The 22,375-nt window shown below is 41.2% G+C and overlaps 2 long non-coding RNA genes across 2 annotated transcripts; both read right to left on the bottom strand.

Annotated features, from left to right (window-relative positions):
- Positions 1-1,972: 1,972 nt before the first annotated feature.
- Positions 1,973-2,717, bottom strand: LOC120920722. Its single transcript, XR_005744765.1, has 3 exons — positions 2,592-2,717; positions 2,259-2,364; positions 1,973-2,091 (listed from the first exon to the last, which is right to left on the bottom strand). It is a non-coding gene; the product is annotated as an uncharacterized LOC120920722 (long non-coding RNA).
- Positions 2,718-14,423: 11,706 nt separating this feature from the next.
- Positions 14,424-20,968, bottom strand: LOC120920306. The gene is made up of 2 exons (XR_005744704.1): positions 20,721-20,968; positions 14,424-16,710 (listed from the first exon to the last, which is right to left on the bottom strand). It is a non-coding gene; the product is annotated as an uncharacterized LOC120920306 (long non-coding RNA).
- Positions 20,969-22,375: the final 1,407 nt, after the last annotated feature.

Genomic DNA, 22,375 nt, shown 5'->3' with positions numbered 1-22,375 from the left:
GAGGGCGTGCCACCATGTATAGAACCCGAACCAGAGAAGGACGGATGGCAGCAAAATCTTCGATATCTGCTGCCCGTGACATGAAATCTGCAAACAAGAACAACATCGTTAAAAACAAAACATGACCAACGAGCCTCAACTTACCTTAGAAAGAGGAAAATCCTTACCTTTCCTAACCCCTACCTACGCAGGTGTCCGTGATTGACACATTCAGTAACGTAGAGCAGGAACGGATATGTACCACAGGACTGAAAGCGTGTCAGTCTCAAGAAACTAGTGAGGCTGAGCAACCTGGGGCAAATCAGGCCAATTAAAAACATAACACTCAAGCCTATAAACCTGAAGACGTGTCAGGCAAGTGATGTAAGTGAAAGATAACATGATGTATGAAGTGTAATGAAAGCCGTGAGAAGTGGATGAGGGGACTTGCCACCGCACAAGCCAATTAGAAACGTACATCTCAATCCGACAGTACCCATAAACGTGATAGGTAACCAGCAGTGGAGAGGGGCCATGAACTAACGTGAGGATATGAACGTGACATGTAAGCCCAGACTATGAAATAAAATGTAGGTAACTGTAGGACTGGTGCAGCTGGACTGAAAATGTGACAAACCCATGAATTGCAAAGGCCGAGCAACCTGAGGCGTAGCAGGCAAATTAAAAACGTACACTCAGGCCTGATGAACCTGAAGACGTGTCAGGTCATTATGTGAGAAATGAAATGTCAAGATGCATGAAACGTATGAGAAATGGATGAGGAGACTTGCTACCGTACAATCCAATTAAAAACGCTCAGCTCAATCCGTAAGCACCCATAAACGTGATGGGTGAACTCCCCCCAGCGGTGGAACGCCATGAATCAAAATGAACAAACCAATGCTACCAACTAGAAAACATCCCAACTGAAACCTGCATGAGAAACGTAAGTTGCATGAAATGTACACACCCGAGAACATGAATGGCATGAGAAACAAAAACATGAGAAAAGTAAATACATGAGAACATAAAAATACCCTGAGAATCGTATGAAAAGCGTAATCGCGTGAAAAACGAAATAGCATCACGACAAACCTGTATGGGAAACGTAAACACTTGAGAACATGAATAGCGTGAGAAACGTAACGTAAAACGGAAAGTAGAAACGTAAAATTGCATGAGAAAAGGAAAAAATGAGAACATAAATAGCATGAGCAATGTGAGCACCCGAGTAGCAAGAGAAACGTGTACACTTGACGAACGTGATCACATGAGAACATGGATCGCAACACCACAAGAACATGACTAGCATGAGCCACACGATAGCACGAGAACAAGAAAACCATGAGAACGTAATCGCATGAGAAGACGTAATCGCATGAGAAACAATCATGAGAAACTACCATGAGAACCGTAACACATGAGAACTCCCATGAGAACAGTAATCGCATGAGAACTACCAAGTGAAACGTAATCGCATGAGAAACACAATCGCATGAGAAACTACCATGTGAAATGTAATCGCATGAGAAACTACCATGAGAAACGTAATCGCATGAGAAACTACCATGAGGAACGTAATCGCATGAGAAACTACTATGTGAAACGTAATCGCATGAGAAACTACCATGAGAAACGTGAACGCATGAGAAACGTGAACGCATGAGAACTACCATGAGAAACGTAATCGCATGAAAAACTAAAATGAGAAACGTAATCGCATGAGAAACGTAATCGCATGAGAAAACGTCAATCGCATGAGAAACGTAATCGCATGAGAAACGTAATTGCATGAGAAATACCATGAGAAACGTAATCGCATGAGAAACTACCATGAGAAACATAGAACAGTACCCCTTCAAGAAGAGTGGGCAAAATCGGACTTTGAGGCTCGTGGAAGTATAAAAAATATATATTTTATTACACAAATTTACAAAATGTACACTAACAATGGTATAATGGAATGCAACTGATAACAATCACAATACAACCATTCAGAACAAGAGAATAGTGAAAGAATCCTATTGAAGTCGCCTACGCGTTTCACCGTGGGGCTTCTTCAGGACGAAATGAACAGGATTATTGCTACTATGTAGCCATGATTTTCACAATCTGTGAATAGTACACATCATATTAGTACAGCATAAAAAATGATAATGATGATATTTACATAAAGGAAAAAATTCCTAAAACATATATCTTTATCAATTGATTAAAACCAGCGAAAAAACACACACATTTTTGCAATACATATGGGTTACAACATGTGGCTACATCACCTGATACACAGCGGTGGATATAATCATCCAGGAAGATTCCAATGATAGATGAAATATATACCGATGGTAGTAGATAATACAAAAAATATGTTTAGAGATCGATGATCTGATAAAGAGGGGGAGGAAAAAAGCAATAAGCGCATATTTACGCTAACAATATATGTATATGTGTATAACCTTAAGCATTCTAATATACGCCTATATATATGTCTACATGCGTATATATGTCCATGGAGAAAAAGGAGAAGTAAAGAAAAGAAAATAAATTGCAAAATCTTACATCCTATAATATATAATAGGGCAACAAGTAAACCATGTTGATTGGAAACATACCGCAGGTCCAGGCCAAATATGTCAATAATGACATGAGCAAATACACATTACAGTCCCCAGGCAAAAGAAGACGTGTCGGGGATAGAGATGCAGGTAACCGAATCCCTATTAAGAGTGGAAAAGCAACACATGGATGCGAAGAAAAAAGGAAGAAAATGAGAGAAGAAAGGGGGAGAAAAAATAAATAAATAAATAAATAAAATAAATATATTGGAAGTCAACGTCAGGCGGAGACATATCTAAATATTAGACAATGTCTTTGAACCATTACATATAGAAAATGCCAGACATAAATACCTTAACCACTTCCCGCCCGGCCTATGGCCGATTTACGTCTGGGAAGTGGTTATGAAATCCTGACAGGACGTTCTAGAACGTCCTGCAGGATTTCATGCCGCGCGCGCCCGTGGGGGCGCGCATCGCGGCGATCGGTGATGCGGGGTGTCAGTCTGACACCCTGCATCTCCGATCTCGGTAAAGAGCCTCCGGCGGAGACTCTTTACCACGTGATCAGCCGTGTCCAACCACGGCTGATCACGATGTAAACAGGAAGAGCCGTTGATGGCTCTTCCTCACTCGCGTCTGAAAGACGCGAGTAGAGGATAGCCGATCGGCGGCTCTCCTGACAGGGGGGGTTCGCGCTGATTGTTTATCAGCGCAGCCCCCCCTCGGATCGCCACACTGGACCACCAGGGATGCCCACCCTGGAGCACCAGGGTGGGCAAAAAAAAAAAAAAGCCAGAAAAAAAAAAAAGTCTAAAAAATAAATAAAAAAAAAAAACATAAAGAAAAAAGATGCCAGTCAGTGCCCACAAATGGGCACTGACTGGCAACAATCAGTGCTGCCACCCCAGTGTCCATCAGCGCCACCCCAGTGTCCATCAGCGCCACCCCAGTGTCCATCAGTGCCACCCCACAGTGCCCATCCATGCCCAGTGCCCACCTAGCAGTGCCCATCTGTGCCACCCATAAGTATCCATCAGTGCCGCCCATGAGTGCCCATCTGTGCCGCCTATGAGTGCCCATCTGTGCCGCCCATGAGTGCCCATCAGTGCCTCCTATGTGTACCCATCAGTGCCGCCTATGTGTGCCCATCAGTGCCGCCTATGTGTGCCCATCAGTGCCGCCTATGTGTGCCCATCAGTGCCGCCTATGTGTGCCCATCAGTGTCGCATACCAGCGCCGCCAATCAGTGCCACCTCATCTGTGCCCGTCAGTACTACCTCATCGATGTCCATCAGTGCCATCTCATCGGTGCCCATTAGTGCCGCCATATCAGTGCGCGTAATTGAAAGAGAAAACTTATTTACAAAAAAATTAACAGAAAAAAATAAAAACGTATTTTTTTTCCAAATTTTCAGCCTTTTTTTAGTTGTTGCGCAAACAATATATGTGTATAACCTTAAGCATTCTAATATACGCCTATATATATGTCTACATGCGTATATATGTCCATGGAGAAAAAGGAGAGGTAAAGAAAAGAAAATAAATTGCAAAATCTTACATCCTATAATATATAATAGGGCAACAAGTAAACCATGTTGATTGGAAACATACCGCAGGTCCAGGCCAAATATGTCAATAATGACATGAGCAAATACACATTACAGTCCCCAGGCAAAAGAAGACGTGTCGGGGATAGAGATGCAGGTAACCGAATCCCTATTAAGAGTGGAAAAGCAACACATGGATGCGAAGAAAAAAGGAAGAAAATGAGAGAAGAAAGGGGGAGAAAAAATAAATAAATAAATAAATAAAATAAATATATTGGAAGTCAACGTCAGGCGGAGACGTATCTAAATATTAGACAATGTCTTTGAACCATTACATATAGCAAATGCCAGACATAAATACCTTAAAAATCCACTAGGGGAACTAAAGCTGGGGCAAAAGACAGCTCACAGAGGCAAACATAAGGCCATCCATCAATAAAGGAACAGCATCTCCCATATAACAGAGATCGTGTTGCAAACACCTCTGTGGACATATAATAAACAGAGCACCGTTTTCAATAAACATCCAGGGGATATGGAAATGGATTAGGGAGATTATGGGCGGTCAGCAGGTACTTACTGTGTGCATGTAGTGTCCGTGTATGCCCCAGGGTCACAGCCTGTGCTGAGTACACAGCTGATCTGTGCAGCTGGGTTTAAATACACTGTGGAATTGCATGCTGGCTTGATGACATCATCAGCAAGCGCCGTATGAATACATTGTGCTCCCTGAGAGTAGGAAGGGCTTGATTGGACAGGCTAAGTGGGAGGCACCAGGAGGCCAGAACCAGCCCTGATTGGCCAGATCTCGCCATATAGATAGAATGTAAGAACTGAATACAGCAGCCCAAGTGGGAGGCGCCAAGGAAGTGAACCGAATCCTTGAATGGCCGGGTATCGCCGTGTATACAGGGGGGCAGGGCATGTATAGTTAGTATCATAGATACAAGGCAGACACTGTGGGCGTAAAAAGAGGCATGTCAGGGTGTAACATAGAAGTATAGGTAAAGCAGCAGGCGGCTAAATATTAAGGGACATTCTGAGTCCCAGCAGCAAAAAAGGAAGGAACTGTCCACACGTCCCAGCACCATACAGATGGCCAAAAACGGGTCAACCACTGAAAAAACGAGACGACCGCTCAACACAATACCATTTGGTAGTGTGTTCCTAAAACCCTGGTGATAAGAAACCACTGCTACAGTAAATCATTTTCTGGTCAAATAATAAGAATAAAGGCCAGGAAAAACAAAGCATGCCCTATTTAGCACAGTGATGCTTGCAAAAACAATCCCATCAGCCCCACAACAACATAGCAGAGGGCAGAGTAGATTCAAAGCAGCATAGCTGCGACTGGAAGAGGGTGTCGGTAAATCACAAACATACATATGCCATCCTGGACCTGCAACTCAATTCTAAGGAATCATTGCTAATAAAGCAATAAAACTATGGCGTCAGGGGGACAAGAGACCCTTAGAACGGCGTAATACAGAAAAGTAAGAAGCGCAAAAGGAGACACAGCAATAGCACCTTCCAAATAAAATAGGCTATAGCGATCTGGCAGAGCCAGGGTTACACCTCCCTATATAAAAAAGCAAGAGTGAACAAAGAAAGAAAAATATCTCCATGGATTTGGTAGATATCAAAAAAGATTATATATTGTTAAGTAGGCTTATACATCCTGGATGCAGGATTCCACCACCGTGTACTGGGGGCCACGTAGATCACACAAATGTACCACACACATGCCAATGTTATACAGTAAGAGAAAAATACTTAATAATCTAAATTAAAAAACATACTTCCTGATGGGTATCAGATCAGAGTAGTTTTGGTATACTTTTGTCTATAGGCAAAGATATTAACTCCAAAAAAAGAGGGGTTATACCTATAGTATGAATGGAGTTCCCTCCCTCATATATCATTTGCACTTTTGAATGTTTCCCAAGATTCCAAACGAGCCATATACACAGACACGAGTATTCGTGACAGTGCAATGCCATTTCTCCAAGGACTGTGGGGTGAGTTAGCAGTGAATGAAACCCCGTTGGCAAACTAGGCATTCCAGCTATATAGGTCAGATCTTTAGAAATGGTTTGAAGCTAATGGCTTCATTAAGATCTGGGAAATAATTGGCTCGGAGCCGATATATCCATTTAGCTTCACACTGTAGGACCTTCTGATCAAGTTGCCCCCCCTTGGATCCTCAAACACACTTTCCAAGGCTGAGAACTTAAAGAGGGAAGGCTCATATTTGTGTCTAAACACCACATGGTGGCCCATTGTGGTATTTAGCAACCCACTGGTAGTGTAATATACATGGTCCTTGATTCTCTTCCAGAAACACCGTATAGTCTTGCCAACATAAAAACTGCCGCATTGGCAGAAAGTAATATAAATGACACCCTTCGTTTGGCAGTTAATATGCTGTCGTATCTTATGGTTCTAGCCGTTTGGTAATTGAATTGAGGAACCCTCCAAAATCATGTGACAAAAATTGCAGTTACCGCATTTAAATAAACCTGGATTCTCTGGTGTCATCTGGCCAGCTTTACAGTATCTGCTAGACATGTGCACAGCAAAAATTTTCGTTTATTTCTGTTTCGTTTCTGTTCGTTTATCGTGATTCGTAACGAGTCGTAATTTCGTAAGACGTTAGTTATCGTATTCGTACTCTTTAGTATTTTCGTAACACTCTTTTTTCCGTTTTCCGTTTTTTTCTGTTCGTTTATTTTTCGTTGAATCGAGATTCGTATTTTCGTTATATTTTGTATTCTGCCGCGTTCGTATTTTTAAAATGATTTTATTCGTTCCTTCGTTTTTACGTTAGTTTAATTTTCGTTGTTTTGTTATTCGTAGTTATATTATATTTTCCATCATGCCGCATTCGTATTTTCGTAAAGAAATATATTTTCGTTGCTTTATGATCATTCGTATTTTCATGTCTAATTTCCTTTGATTGTAAAAACGTACTTTTGTAGATTTTATTGCATTCGTAATTCTGTTAGAATACATTTTACGTTTATTCGACACACTACTCGTCGTAATTTTGTAATTCGGATTTTACTGTGATTGACTTGACTGTCTTAGTTAGCACACACACCCTGTCTAGAATGAAGTCTGACGTAGAAGAAAACTAAAATATGTCAGATATTACAAATACAAATCTAGAAATTAGATGCACTGCAGTCTAACACAGAAAAAGACACAAGGAGCCAGGAGGTAATGAGAAAGAAGCTCATTGGGGGAAGGAACAAACCTCTTCAGAGGAAAGGGACAGCGCTCAGTGGCTATTGGTCAGAAATATTTCAGTACTAACGAAAGCTAATTTACATTATTTCGTATTTTCGTTGTTTTCATTTCAGTTTTCCGAAGATCCGTAATTTATTTTTCGTTAGTTTTGATTTTCGTTTTTTAGTCTTTGTTCGGCATTTCGTTTTCTTTTCGGTCTTCGAATATTAGTAAGTTTGCATTTTCGTTCATTTTGTTTTTCGTAATTATTTTTTTTTTTTGGGTTCGGTATTTTCGTTGTTTCTATGTTTTCGTTTCTTTCTTCTTTCGTATCTTCATTGTTTTCCATATTCGTTATTTTGAAAATATCGTTATTCGTTATTAATTGCGCTAAACCATTCGTTCATTTGTATGTTAACGAATCAACTAAAATAACGAAAAATGACGGAAAACGTATTCGTAACTTAAAAAATTGCACATGCCTAGTATCTGCTTCTGACCAAACGATCACGGATAGACGTGGCACGTCTATACGTGATTTCAGGCCTCTGGCCTATATACTTGGACAAAGTCTGGTCAGCTGTTAAAAGATGCCAGTGTTTGTCCATGATGGCTCTTATCTGTTTGTATTGGTCTGAATAGGTGGTAATGAACCTAGTGGTGTCTGTTTTAGATGTTTTAGTGACCTTGGAGAGTATCTCATTCCTCTTTTTACCATTGACTCTGTTGAATGCCTTTTTAAGGCACGTTCTACTGTAGCCCCTATTGGACAATCTGGTATAGAGTAGATCTGCTTCCGCCTTAAATTTACTAGGATCAGAGCAATTTCGCCGCAAACGCAGATACTGTCCGTATGGTATACTCCAAACCAATGGAGAGGGGTGGGCGCTTGCAGCGTGCAGGATAGTGTTTCCTGCTGTGGGTTTACGGAATAAGGAGGTATTAATCATGCCCCCTTCATTTACGTATATTAGAATGTCAAGGAACGCAATTTCCGAATGACTCGAATACATTGTAAATTTTAGGTTGTAATCATTGCGACTCAGTAGTTGCATAAAGGCCTGCAAATTTGTGGGACCTCCTGTCCAAAGTAACAGGACGTCATCTATATACCTGAACCAACCAAACACAGATGCAAGTAAACCAGTAGGTTCTTCAACAGAAAATAAATCTCGCTCCCACCCCCCCAGGTACAGGTTCGCGTATGATGGTGCACAGGAAGTGCCCATTGCGACTCCCTGTACCTGGAGGAAGTGGGACCCGTCAAAAGAAAAAACGTTTTTAGTCAAAACATGAGAAACGTAATCGCATGAGAACCTACCATGAGAAAACGTCAATCGCATGAGAAACGTAATCGCATGAGAACTACCAAGTGAAACGTAATCGCATGAGAAACGTAATCGCATGAGAAACTACCATGTGAAACGTAATCGCATGAGAAACGTAATCGCATGAGAAACTACCATGTGAAACGTAATCGCATGAGAAACTACCATGTGAAACGTAATCGCATGAGAAACTACCATGTGAAACGTAATCGCATGAGAAACTACCATGAGAAACGTAAACGCATGAGAAACGTGAACGCATGAGAACTACCATGAGAAATGTAATCGCATGAGAAACTACCATGTGAAACATAAACGCATGAGAAACATAATCGCATTAGAAACTACCATGAGAAACGTAATTGCATGAGAACCTACCATGAGAAAACGTCAATCGCATGAGAAACGTAATCGCATGAGAACTACCAAGTGAAATGTAATCGCATGAGAAACTTAATTGCATGAGAAACGTAATCGCATGAGAAACTACCATGTGAAACGTAACCGCATGAGAAACAACCATGTGAAACGTAATTGCATGAGAAACTACCATGAGAAACGTAAACGCATGAGAAACGTGAATGCATGAGAACTACCATGAGAAATGTAATCGCATGAGAAACTACCATGTGAAACGTAAACGCATGAGAAACGTAATCGCATGAGAAACTACCATGAGAAACGTAATCGCATGAGAACCTACCATGAGAAAACGTCAATCGCATGAGAAACGTAATCGCATGAGAAACGTAATCGCATGAGAAACGCAATCGCATGAGAAATGCAATCACATGAGAAACGTAACCGCATGAGAAACGTAATCGCATGAGAACTACCATGAGAAACGTGGTCGCATGAGAAACGTAATCGCATGAGAACTACCATGAGAAACGTGGTCGCATGAGAAACATGGTCGCATGAGAAATGTGGTCGGATGAGAACTACCATGAGAAACGTAATCGCATGAGAACTACCATGAGAAACGTGGTCGCATGAGAAACGTAATCGCATGAGAAACATAATCGCATGAGAACTACCATGAGAAACGTGGTCGCATGAGAAACATGGTCGCATAAGAAACGTGGTGGCATGAGGAGCACGATAAAACGTAATACATGGAAACAACTGAGAATATGACTAGCAGCATGACAAAACGTAGTCACATGATAACATACCTGGCACGAGAAACGCAATCGCACGAGAAACAAACACACGAAAAAGGGAAAGAACGTGAGAAACATCACAGCATGGGAACGTGAAATTAATTGCATACCGTAACTGACTGAAAACGCATACTCACCAAGCTCACTAACTGAACACACACCCACCGACTAAAATCCTAAGACAGGGGGAGATTGCACATAGAAGCCCACTGATGTGATGAAGAGAAGCTGCAGAGGGGGGGAAGGGGGGCTGAGCACAAAACATCGCCCCAAGAAGGTTCCCGACTAGTATGGGGTGCCGAGAGTGGGTGACGTCATCAGAGTGCGACTCGACTCACAGGCTGTGAAAGAAGTTAGCTAACGGCAATACGAGAATGAAACAGCATGTAAAATATAAAAAAACAGGGGCTGGGGCCATGTTGGATATACAACTAACACTGCTGACAGCTACAGGTACATTTTTAAAGGAAGTGCCAAATGAGTTTGGCCAATGACAACAATACTTGAAGCGTGCTGTCGCTGAAGGAGGAGAAGCCTCGATAACACCAGAAAGGGGGGGGCCGCCTGCCTGACTCCTGTATGTGACGAACGGTAGACACAGGGCCCCCTTAGCAGCCGCACGTCCTCCTAGCAGAAACCCGAAACCCGGAAGTGACGTCAGACGCGTCGCACAGGAAATGACGCTATGGGGACAGCACACCAGAAAACCGACGCCCAGAAGGAGGAAGGAGGGCAGGTTTAAATACCTACTGACTCCTCCTACAAACACAGGCTGACCTGCGGTCAGCCTTTTACTAACAAGTGCCTAAAAATGATAAACAATGGCTTTGAAATTCCAGAGCTCAATTTTTTTAGGATCCGTGGGTGGATGCCATCTGGTCCTGGTTCTTTATCCACCTTGATTCTGTCCAGAGGCGCACTAATAGGGGGCGAGGGGGGCGGGTCGCCCCCGGGTACCACACACTGCTGGGGGGGTGTCAGACCGGTACCCCCCCTCTGCGATTGTATTACACCCGCGGTGGCAGCCCCACGGTGGCAGCGCCACACACAGTGACAGGCACAGACAGGGAGTGGCAAGGGGGAGGGTGTATGGGGGGGTGAAGGGTTACACCGCTGCACCTACCATCCCCTTCTCTTGCGGCTGTGGGCTGCCTGTCTGTGCGATCCCGGAATCCCGGATGTCACACAAGCACAGCCGAGCAGCAGAGTGAAGCTGCCTCCCCCTTCTCTCTGTTTATGTGTAAACAGGGGGAGGGGACCTGCTGTGCATACATGTGATACCGCACTGATCTGAGGTACTGAAGGGGGCTGCACTGAACGGGGGGCTACACTGAATAGGGGGCTACACTGAATGGGGGGCTACACTGAACGAGGGAGCTACACTGAACGAGGGGGCTACACTAAACGAGGGGGGCTACACTGAACAAGGGGGCATATATACTGAAAAAGGGGGAGTCTACACTGAACAAGGGGGCGTATACACTGAACAAGGGGGCGTATACACTGAACAAGGGGGCGTATACACTGAACAAGGGGGCGTCCACACTGAACAAGGGGGCGTTTGCACTGAATGGGGGCGTCTGCACTGAACGGGGGGGCTGCACTGAAGGGGGGTTTGTGTAACATGCAGGGGGGTCCAGAGCTGCAGGGTTCTGTGTAATGTAAAGGGGTCCAGAGATGCAGGGGGCTGTGTAATGTGAATGGGTCCAGAGATGCAGGGTGCTGTGTAATGTAAAGGGGTCCAGAGGTGCAGGATGCTGTGTAATGTAAAGGGACCCAGAGGTGCAGGGTGCTGTGTAATGTAAAGGGGTCCAGAGATTCAGGGTGATGAGTAATGTAAAGGAGTCCAGAGGTGAAGGGTGCTGTGTAATGTAAAGTGGCCCAGAGGCACAGGGGGATGTGTAATGTAAAGGGGCCCAGAGGTGCAGGGGGATGTGTAATGTAAAGGGGTCCAGAGGTGTGGGGACTGTGTAATGTAAAGGGGTCCAGAGGTGCAAGGTGCTGTGTAATGTAAAGGGGCCCAGAGGTGCAGGGTGCTGTGTAATGTAAAGGGGTCCAGAAGGGCAGGGTGCTGTGTAATGTAAAGGGGTGCGGGGGCTGTGTAATGTAAATGGTTCCAGAGGTGCAGGGTGCTATGTAATTTAAAGGGGTCCAGAAGGGAAGGGTGCTGTGTAATGTAAAGGGTCCCAGAGGTACAGGGGACTGTGTAATTTAAAAGGGCCCAGAGATGCAGGGTGCTGTGTAATGTAAAGGGGTGCAGGGTGCTGTGTAATGTAATGGGGTCCAGAGGTGTAGGGTGCTGTATAATGTAAAGTGGTCCAAAAGTGCAGGGTGCAGTGTAATGTAAAGGGGCCCAGAGGCACAGGGGGATGTGTAATGTAAAGGGGCCCAGAGGTGCAGGTGATGTGTAATGTAAAGGGGTCCAGAGGTGCAGTTGTGGAGAGGGGGTACACAGTAGTGACAAAGAGATATTGAATGATGCAGAGGTATGCAAGGGGCACAGTGGGGTGTTTTTACATTTTAATGTGGGGGGGGGTGCCAGATATAGCATCCGCCCCGGGTGCCAAATGCTCTAGGTACGCCCCTGATTCTGTCTAAATATTTATGGACCATATCAATTTTGAGCCATTGTGGATCATTTGGGGTTGTTTCAATACCATCTCCATTATGGACATGAGCTCCCCCGTGCTCCTTTATATACACAGAGCTAAAGAAAGTATTTCCTAAATTTGCCTTCTCTTTGTCCCCAGCCACCCACTCTTTTTTGTAAAAGGGCCTACATTCTCAGACCTGACCTTTTTACTATTAATATATTTGAAGTTTTTTGGGGGTTTGTGCTACTATCTTTTGCAATCTGTCGTTTTGAATTTTTGTGTCCTTGATTTCCTTTTTACATATTCTGTTATATACTTTGTAACATTTAAACAATGGTGTTCCTTAATTTTTATATGTTTTTATATATATAAAGTTGGCTCTGAAATTTGGTGTGCTTGTGTTACCCTTGCGTTTCCTTTTCCTGTGATTTATACTGAATGTAATTACCTTGCCCTGTATTTCCACATCCGCCATCAGGTCTGTGTGGTTTGCAAACAGTAGGTCTAGAAATGCTTTATCTCTTGTTGGGGCATTCACCAGCTGACCTTTAAAAGTGACCTGCAACATATTTAGGAACTGGTGAACCTTAGATGAGGAGCAGTTCCTTCCACCCAGTCGATATCTGAATAATTGAAATCCCCTATTATAACATTTCCCTGCCGCCGTTCCTAACTGTGATAGGACACATGGGGCGCACTCTGCCAGGAGTCTGCTTGCTGAGCGATGGATCTGTTCACTGATCCTCTCTGAGCAGACAGATGGCAGGCAGAGCGGACACAGACACAACTCATTTTCCTCTATGGGTTTTCAGATGTAAACGGACCGCCTGTCCATTTACACCCAACTGCCATCCAATCCACTAGACAGAAGGGGAACTGATCCCATCTGTCTGTTTTTAGCAGATCGGATTGGATGGAGGCCGGTGTGAATGGACACATGTCTGTTTACACCCACTGCTCCAAAGAGGGTAATGGAGGGTCCAATCGTGTCCACCTCTAAAACTGACAGGTGGACACGATCAGTCCAATGTGTGATCACTTGGCAAAGCCCATGCCTGTTAGGGATGAGCTTCGTGTTCGAGTCGAACATATGTTCGACTCGAACATCGTATGTTCGATCGTTCGTCGAAATACGAACAAAACGCGTCGTTCGTGCCAAATTCGAGTGACGCGCCACGGCCCATAATTCACTGCGGCATTGCTTGCTTATGATTGGCCAAGCATGCTCTATGACCCGTCAGATAGTGAGTTTGAAAGGGAGAAGAGGAAGAAAAATGTCTCTGTGGGTGAGAGGGCGATCCTGACCTCTGCCATCGCCAAGTACAATACGTACCTCCATGGCACACAGAGCGGGAGGACCAGCAAGGCCAGGAAGATGGAGATCCTGCAAAAGGTGACCCTGGAGCTAAACGCCCTTGGCCATGAAACCAAAAAAAGGGTTTTTTTGGGACTTTAAATGAGATGCGTTTGTTAAACAAACAGTAGTATAATTAAATAGTAAATGTTTGTAACCAGGCTCATACATACCACCCAAACAGCAAGCCAAATTCAACTGTCTAACTGTATATGTTACTATTATGCGTTTTTTTCCAGTGCTCTTCACCACAATACCAAGCATAGGTGGAGGCGGGGACACACCCCTAGTCACCTGTCCTCCATCTACCCATTAGTCTTAACATGCCTCCATTGAGGAGACTTCAAAAGTTTAGTTAGGACTGCAGATCGCAGAGAGCCTTGGCGCGGGCTCTGCAGCTTACTCATGTACTTGCAAATGCGTGCAACCAATCTCTGCTTTTAACATATACAGTTAGACAGTTGAATTTGGCTTGCTGTTTGGGTGTGTCAGAACGATTGACGTATCTCGGCATAGAGCCTACACATATTTATTCTGAACTATAAAATATTATTGTATTATGAAAATATGTATATCTGTGCTTTGGGAGAAATACAATTTTCCTACAATACAAGATATCTAAAATTATTTTATCCGTGCTATTTTGAAGGACAAGCAATACAAATGAATATGTAAAATATATATATTTATTAACTAAAGGTACAGTGCAAAATCTAAAATCAGGTACAATTCGTATTACAACAAATAAATGATATGTTTCTATAATCAGAAATAAGCAATGGTTGAATGTTTTAGATAATATTTACAATATTATGACAAGGAATATTCCTAGCTCTTGGTATTAAATCATCTTGGCGTATTTGAAACATTTTAGCTTTTGGTGACATAACCTTAACATTGTATTATTTCTTCTCAATAACAAACAGATCTCTTGCTACTGCTTCTTAAATATGTGTACATAACAAATGTTATGTTGTACACAAGCTTTTGTTAAATTTGGTGAGGATATATCTTCACATACGCCCTCACTCTAAAACCGATTTACCATCATTGGCACTTAGCTTTTCAAAGTCAAACGTAATGCGTATGTCTTTAATATTTGGAATACAATTACGTCATGCTGCAGTTAGACATAACCAATTTCCAAATTATATTTGCCAAGTATATTTACACGGTTTTAGTTGTGTGTGTGTATGTGAAAATCTCTGAATTACCAAAAAGGTAAATAATCAAGATTATACGTTACCAGTATGTAAGAGATCTTTCTGTTTGAGAAGGGAAAGTCCTAATGAAGGACCCTCTTCATTCCCCTACATCTTTGCGGTCAATCTCTCCCTTCCAGCTTCCTTCAGAGATCAGCCTTCCAGGGATCAGCTCAAGCCATCTCCCATCAAGCTTCTTCCCATCAGCCTCCCTTCCTGTCTGGTGTAATCCCTTTTTATCTCTCTCAAAGAACTGGGTGTGTGTTTCACTATCACATGACCGACGATGTCACATGATGCTATGTTTTGGTCAGTGACTATCTTGACCCAATGCCGATATTAACCTGGAGGGGGGCAGTAGCGTGTAAGGAATTATTCCTAATGATGAGGTCAAGCAGAGTTAATCATGACTTATGACCTCTCTAACTTGGGCCTATAAAACCCTCCCATAAATTGTCCTGTATGTCACAATTGTCAGACATCTTGGCAAAGTCTAAAGTTATGATTGAGATAAGGTTTTATGATCAACACACATGCCTTGGAAAGTTCCTTTAAACTAATGTCGGGCTGTGATCAAGGCAGTCTAATACTTTGAAGTTATTTTAGGATCTTATACCTGGGACCCCAGTAGTGTCTATGTATTAACGAGTAGTATTATGTGAATTACTGATATACATGTTGTTGTTGTGGCATTATAAAGATACAATAGATACAATACTATTTAAGATATACAATTTCACTGGGATTGTGAATAGCCCCTTTAGTTTCATAACACAGAGACCACACTGTGTTTAGTGTCATGCCGTGCCAGGCTTTTCATTCTCTTATCTTATAAGTGTCGAACCCCAGGAGATATGATTTGGGGAGATAGCACAGGCAGGCTCTTTACAACCTAAAAACAGTGTCTATTCATGCCTGAGAACCTTTGTTTAAACTCTAACAGGGACAAATAGCTGTGCTTCAGTTCATCATATCCCTGTATATGGAGCACTATGAAACATGTATTATGTGCGATCTTTATATGTATTCTTTTAACCCCAAATGTTCCGACAAATCCCCCCCACGTTCTTTATATAGTGTGGCGAATAGCCAAAGACCTATGAAGAAACGGTGTCCGAAGAAATATCAGTGGTTAAAAAGATATGGCCACATTATTATTTTTCTTTACACTAAAAATGTTCCTCTCTTCGTCCATATGATAGAGAGTGTTCTTGTATGACTTGGATCTTCCTTGATGAGTTCAAGTCTTTATAAAAACAAAATGAACTGTTGCAGTGGTGGTGTCACCCCCCCATTTCAAATGTAATAAAAACAAAACCGGTAAACCAGCAATTGAAGAAACTCTTCAGTGAATCCGCTCTTGTAGTGTTACAAGCTGTAAATGGGATTCAATATCCCTTCTTTCAACGGATATTCTGGGATTCAAATAAACAAGGGACTTCTGCAACAAATCTTTCTTTCCGACAATACAAATCCTGGAGTATCTTGCTTCATGACTCCTGATGAAGGATTCGATGTGGCGGCAGGTTCCATCCGGAACTGGGCATCACGGATTAGTTTCATCCAGACGATCGCGGTATCTTTTGGTGGTTAACTTCGTCTTTACCAATCAACGATCTGGTCTGGAGTGTGGTTTGGTGACGGTTCCCTCCGGAGTGGGATGCCAAGGATTAACATCATCCATGCGATCGTTGCGTCTTTGGTAGGTCATTTCACCTTTACCAATCAACGATCTGGTCTGGATTGTCAATCATTTTCTATTTGAGTAAATAGACAGTATGAATACATATTCTTATTAATTAAGATTTACTTTTTCTAACTATGCTATATATATATGATATAGCGATTGGTTAACTATATTTTAATTAACTAAAAATCATCAACGATGTAATGATAATATTATTCTGCCATGAATGGCAAGATCAACACTAATGCTGAAGTATAAGATTTGGAGATCTGTAAGTCAAGAGAGAAATATCACAATGTCATTTTATTACTTTACATTCTCTTGATCCTGTTAAGTCTCTTCTTATACATTACCTTCCAGCATTCTTGGTTGGAAACTAGGATGACAAGCATACAATTTTATATTTCATACCATACCCAAACATGTTCTTAATTCACTGATATTGGCAGATACTCTTGACCTCATCACAGTCTCCATTTTCTTCTTGTGCGAGACTGAGGCTACAAACCGTAGGCCTCAGGAGATGAACCTTGGAGCGACACCATTGGCCTTCCTGAAATGAAATTTCAAACACCCGCCTCCCTCAACTGGTTAAGAACATATCTGAGCTTTGGGATACGCTTTTTAAACATTTTGCTATTCAACAAAAATATCATCCACCTATGTTAAACTTTTTCTTGAAGGTATGTCAGGCCTTGGCCTTATGTAAAATAACAAACAGAAACAAAATCACATTTAAAACATGCATTTATCTGACCAAGTTACATTCTGTTTCAGCTGTACTATTTCTTACCACCGTTAATTGCCAGCTTGTATGGGTCTTCAGGACTTACCTGAATGTTCCACCATCATTGGGCATCATTTAGTGTGGTGAAATACTTAGCGCTTTGTATTTTTATATCAAGCATTGGTCAATGTATGGCACAGCTTAGCTGTACATATATACTCGTTTATGTAGCTGTTTTAGATCAGCCTATAAACGCAATGACCATTTGGTTTAAGAATATCAAGTATAGGATTATCATAAGATCCGGTGCACTGATCCTACAAAGCTCCTTTCCTTTAATTTCTTAATGGTCTCCACTAGCGAAATATAGCAAGCTAGGGAATGACAACAATGTTTGATTTAAAACACAAGGTACGTTTTCACTTGGATCAGATTGGATTCTGGCTATGTGCATGTCTATTATACCACATCACAGGAATCTTTTCATAAACATATTTTCTTGAACTCTATGAAAACTTTTCTTCCATGAGTGTGATCTACTGAAATCTTTTCTGTGTACATCCTGACTGCGAAACATTTTAATGCAGCAGGGTTCTTTAAAATCTTCGGCCTATATATACATGGCCTGGTAATAATAAAACGTATTAGTACCTGTCTGAGTAATGACCTTTGTGGTACTAATATGTTTACTGCATCTGGCAGTAACCAAGATTATATTAGGGCTTCATGTTCATTTATGAAACTACTTGGGTTTTATTTTAATCTGGACCACTTTGGTATTTACCAGATCTATGTGCATAACAAAGCAATGTAATATATCGTTGTCAATGTACACATGATATATTGGGTCATTGATTATCAGGAATAAATGATTGACTGATTATTCATTTATTTATTTCCTGAAGGGCGTGAGTACCTAAATATTTATTTTAGGATTGATCAACTATTTTAATAATTTCTACTAATGTGATTATATTCCTGGCATAAATATGAACCTCATAAATATTCCCCAGGTCACTGACCTGGGGGGAAAATACCATACAATCCCAGTAGGATTACGTATAATTGCGAAGCTCAATAGAGTCAGCATACACTGTATGGATGTGAGCATTTGAGAATATCACCTTCCAAGCATACCTCTCAATTATATTCCAGGGGACATACACTTTAGTATGATCCTCCTGTCTGACCCCTTCTTTTTAGAGGAAAATCGGAGATGCCTGTATGAGGGTGCCATCTAAATATGGATCTCACTTATACTCACTGATTGTGAGAGAACCGAGAAGGTTCACATGTATGGCCTCATTATTATTTTTTATAAAATCACAATAGGATATAAATATTTTTAAGTAGATCGATACCCATATGTAATCGATCGTGGGCATATTAATTATACCTGCGGGAATATAAATTACCTTATTCCCTTTTAAGTTGAAATACAACTGGGCTTTTTATTTTAATTTGATTTCAGGGCAGTGCTGAAATATTTACCAAGTCAGCATAAAATAAGTAATTTTAGCTGATGTATTTTTCAGAAAATAAATTCTTGGATTTATTTTAAATATTTCTGAAATAAAAGAATTGCTTGGATTTTTCTGAAATATTCTAATGGTATCCTGTTATTATAAAATACCTGTAAGGAAAACAATATAAAACAAACATATTCTTTGGAATGAAATGACATGGAACAGTTTTTTTTTTTTTTTCACTTTGTCAGTGGTGTGTGTTTGTATAAGCAAGGAGCAATGCCCCCCCACTGGTATCACACAGACATTCCTTAAACCTGTCAGTTTCTACAAAGCCATGTCTTGGCTGCTCTTTTCACCCCCCCCTCATTTTCACAAAGGAGGGTGTGAAAAACTCCTTTCAGAGAAAGGAAAAAAAACTTTCTAGTTTTCTTTTAGAACTGAGTGTAACTTTTTAATTGAGAGGAGCTTCAATTTTGTTCTTGCTCTTATTAAGCCATTATTTGAGCGGGCTTTTTAAATTTATTTTTGAAGCTCTGGTTCTGTAGAACCGTAAAAAGGATGGTGTTCTGTTTAACCAAACCAATCCATTTTTAGGGTAATAATCCCTGGCCATAATAATTTTTACTTTATTTTATTTGGCAAAGCCTTACCAAATAATCGGGAAAATTCATGGCTTCAAAATCTGGGCTTCTTACAACAGCCTGGGCTTTCTTGAGAACTTTTAAAAGTTCTGTGGTACTTTGATTGGGCTTAAATTTGAAAGTACCCATTGTCCTTACTGCAGCGTCGGCTGACTTATAGGGACCAAGCTCTGTCTTCATTAACCATACTCCTCTGATAGAAGACATTACCTGATATTTTGCAAACTGTCTGTGATGCAGACCAATTTCAGTCTCTGCATCAGCAGGACCGGCTGCACTAAAATAACTTTAGTCTTTGTAATTTTTCAATATTGCATCTAACATGGCAATACAAATATATTTTTTTTTTAAAATTAATATATATATTTTTTTTCCAAAAAATTAAAATTAATAATGACAAAAATATTTATATTTTGCACAATTATATTACTTGTCTCAAACGTTGACAGATCCCAGACGAGCCCCCATATATGTCAGAACCATTGACGTATCTCGGCATAGAGCCTACACATATACCGTCAGAATATTTATTCTGAACTATAAAATATTATTGTATTATGAAAATATGTATATCTGTGCTTTGGGAGAAATACAATTTTCCTACAATACAAGATATCTAAAATTAATTTTATCCGTGCTATTTTGAGGACAAGCAATACAAATTAATATTTAAAATATATATATTTATTAACTAAAGGTACAGTGCAAAATCTAAAATCAGGTACAATTCGTATTACACAAATAAAATGATATGTTTCTATAATCAGAAATAAGCAATGGTTGAATGTTTTAGATAATATTTACAATATTATGACAAGGAATATTCCTAGCTCTTGGTATTAAATCATCTTGGCGTATTTGAAACATTTTAGCTTTTGGTGACATAACCTTAACATTGTATTATTTCTTCTCAATAACAAACAGATCTCTTGCTACTGCTTCTTAAATATGTGTACATAACAAATGTTATGTTGTACACAAGCTTTTTGTTAATTTGGTGAGGATATATCTTCACATACGCCCTCACTCTAAAACCGATTTACCATCATTGGCACTTAGCTTTTCAAAGTCAAACGTAATGCGTATGTCTTTAATATTTGGAATACAATTACGTCATGCTGCAGTAGACCTAACCAATTTCCAAATTATATTTGCCAAGTATATTTACATGGTTTTAGTTGTGTGTGTGTATGTGAAAATCTCTGAATTACCAAAAAGGTAAATAATCAAGATTATACGTTACCAGTATGTAAGAGATCTTTCTGTTTGAGAAGGGAAAGTCCTAATGAAGGACCCTCTTCATTCCCCTACATCTTTGCGGTCAATCTCTCCCTTCCAGCTTCCTTCAGAGATCAGAGATCAGCCTTCCAGGGATCAGCTCCAGCCATCTCCCATCAAGCTTCTTCCCATCAGCCTCCCTTCCTGTCTGGTGTAATCCCTTTTTATCTCTCTCAAAGAACTGGGTGTGTGTTTCACTATCACATGACTGACGATGTCACATGATGCTATGTTTTGGTCAGTGACTATCTTGACCCAATGCCGATATTAACCTGTAGGGGGCAGTAGCGTGTAAGGAATTATTCCTAATGATGAGGTCAAGCAGAGTTAATCATGACTTATGACCTCTCTAACTTGGGCCTATAAAACCCCCCCATAAATTGTCCTGTATGTCACAATTGTCAGACATCTTGGCAAAGTCTAAAGTTATGATTGAGATAAGGTTTTATGATCAACACACATGCCTTGGAAAGTTCCTTTAAACTAATGTCGGGCTGTGATCAAGGCAGTCTAATACTTTGAAGTTATTTTAGGATCTTATACCTGGACCCCAGTAGTGTCTATGTATTAACGAGTAGTATTATGTGAATTACTGATATACATGTTGTTGTTGTGGCATTATAAAGATACAATAGATACATACTATTTAAGATATACAATTTCACTGGGATTGTGAATAGCCCCTTTAGTTTCATAACACAGAGACCACACTGTGTTTAGTGTCATGCCGTGCCAGGCTTTTCATTCTCTTATCTTATAAGTGTCGAACCCCAGGAGATATGATTTGGGGAGATAGCACAGGCAGGCTCTTTACAACCTAAAAACAGTGTCTATTCATGCCTGAGAACCTTTGTTTAAACTCTAACAGGGACAAATGGCTGTGCTTCAGTTCATCATATCCCTGTATATGGAGCACTATGAAACATGTATTATGTGCGATCTTTATATGTATTCTTTTAACCCCAAATGTTCCGACAGGTGGTATGTATGAGCCTGGTTATAAACGTTTACTATTTTACTTATACTACTGTTTGTTTAAAAACGCATCTCATTTAAAGTCCCAAAACCCCCCTTTTTTTGTATCCAATAGGGATGGAGGCGTGTGTTTTTCATAGCCTCATTTAAAGTCCCAACCCCAGTTTTCTTTGGCCATGAAACCAGGATCTGTAAGGAGGTCCAAAAAAAGTTTAATGATATGCGTCGGCGGGTCAGGGAGAAGCTGGCCAATATCAAAAGGCACCTCAGGGGCACGGGAGGCAGACCAGCTACTTCTGTCAAGTTGACAGCTGAGGAGGAGGTGATTGCCAGCTGTCTTGAGCAGGAGCAGGTGGAGGGCCTGGAGGGCTTTGACTCCAGTGAACAGGACTTGAGGAGAGGTAAGTGTGTTTTATCCCCCATCCGGTGTGGAGCATGTGAGGGGGTGGAAGGGAACATGTGACAAGTGTGTGGGTCCACCAACATGTGAATGCTTTGTGTCATCCACAGATGTGTTGGAGGGAGCTGGGCCATCGTCTGCCTGTGTCCGACCCACGCCATCCCCGGAACATCATCCTCAGCCTCAGCCTGACCCCCTGGGAAGCCAGGAAACATCGGTGCTCTAGAGGTAGTTGTGGAGGAGCA

The sequence above is a fragment of the Rana temporaria genome, chromosome 13 (assembly GCF_905171775.1).
Source record: "Rana temporaria chromosome 13, aRanTem1.1, whole genome shotgun sequence".
In the NCBI taxonomy this organism is placed as follows: domain Eukaryota; kingdom Metazoa; phylum Chordata; class Amphibia; order Anura; family Ranidae; genus Rana; species Rana temporaria.
This window is presented reverse-complemented; position numbering and strand designations above follow the sequence as displayed.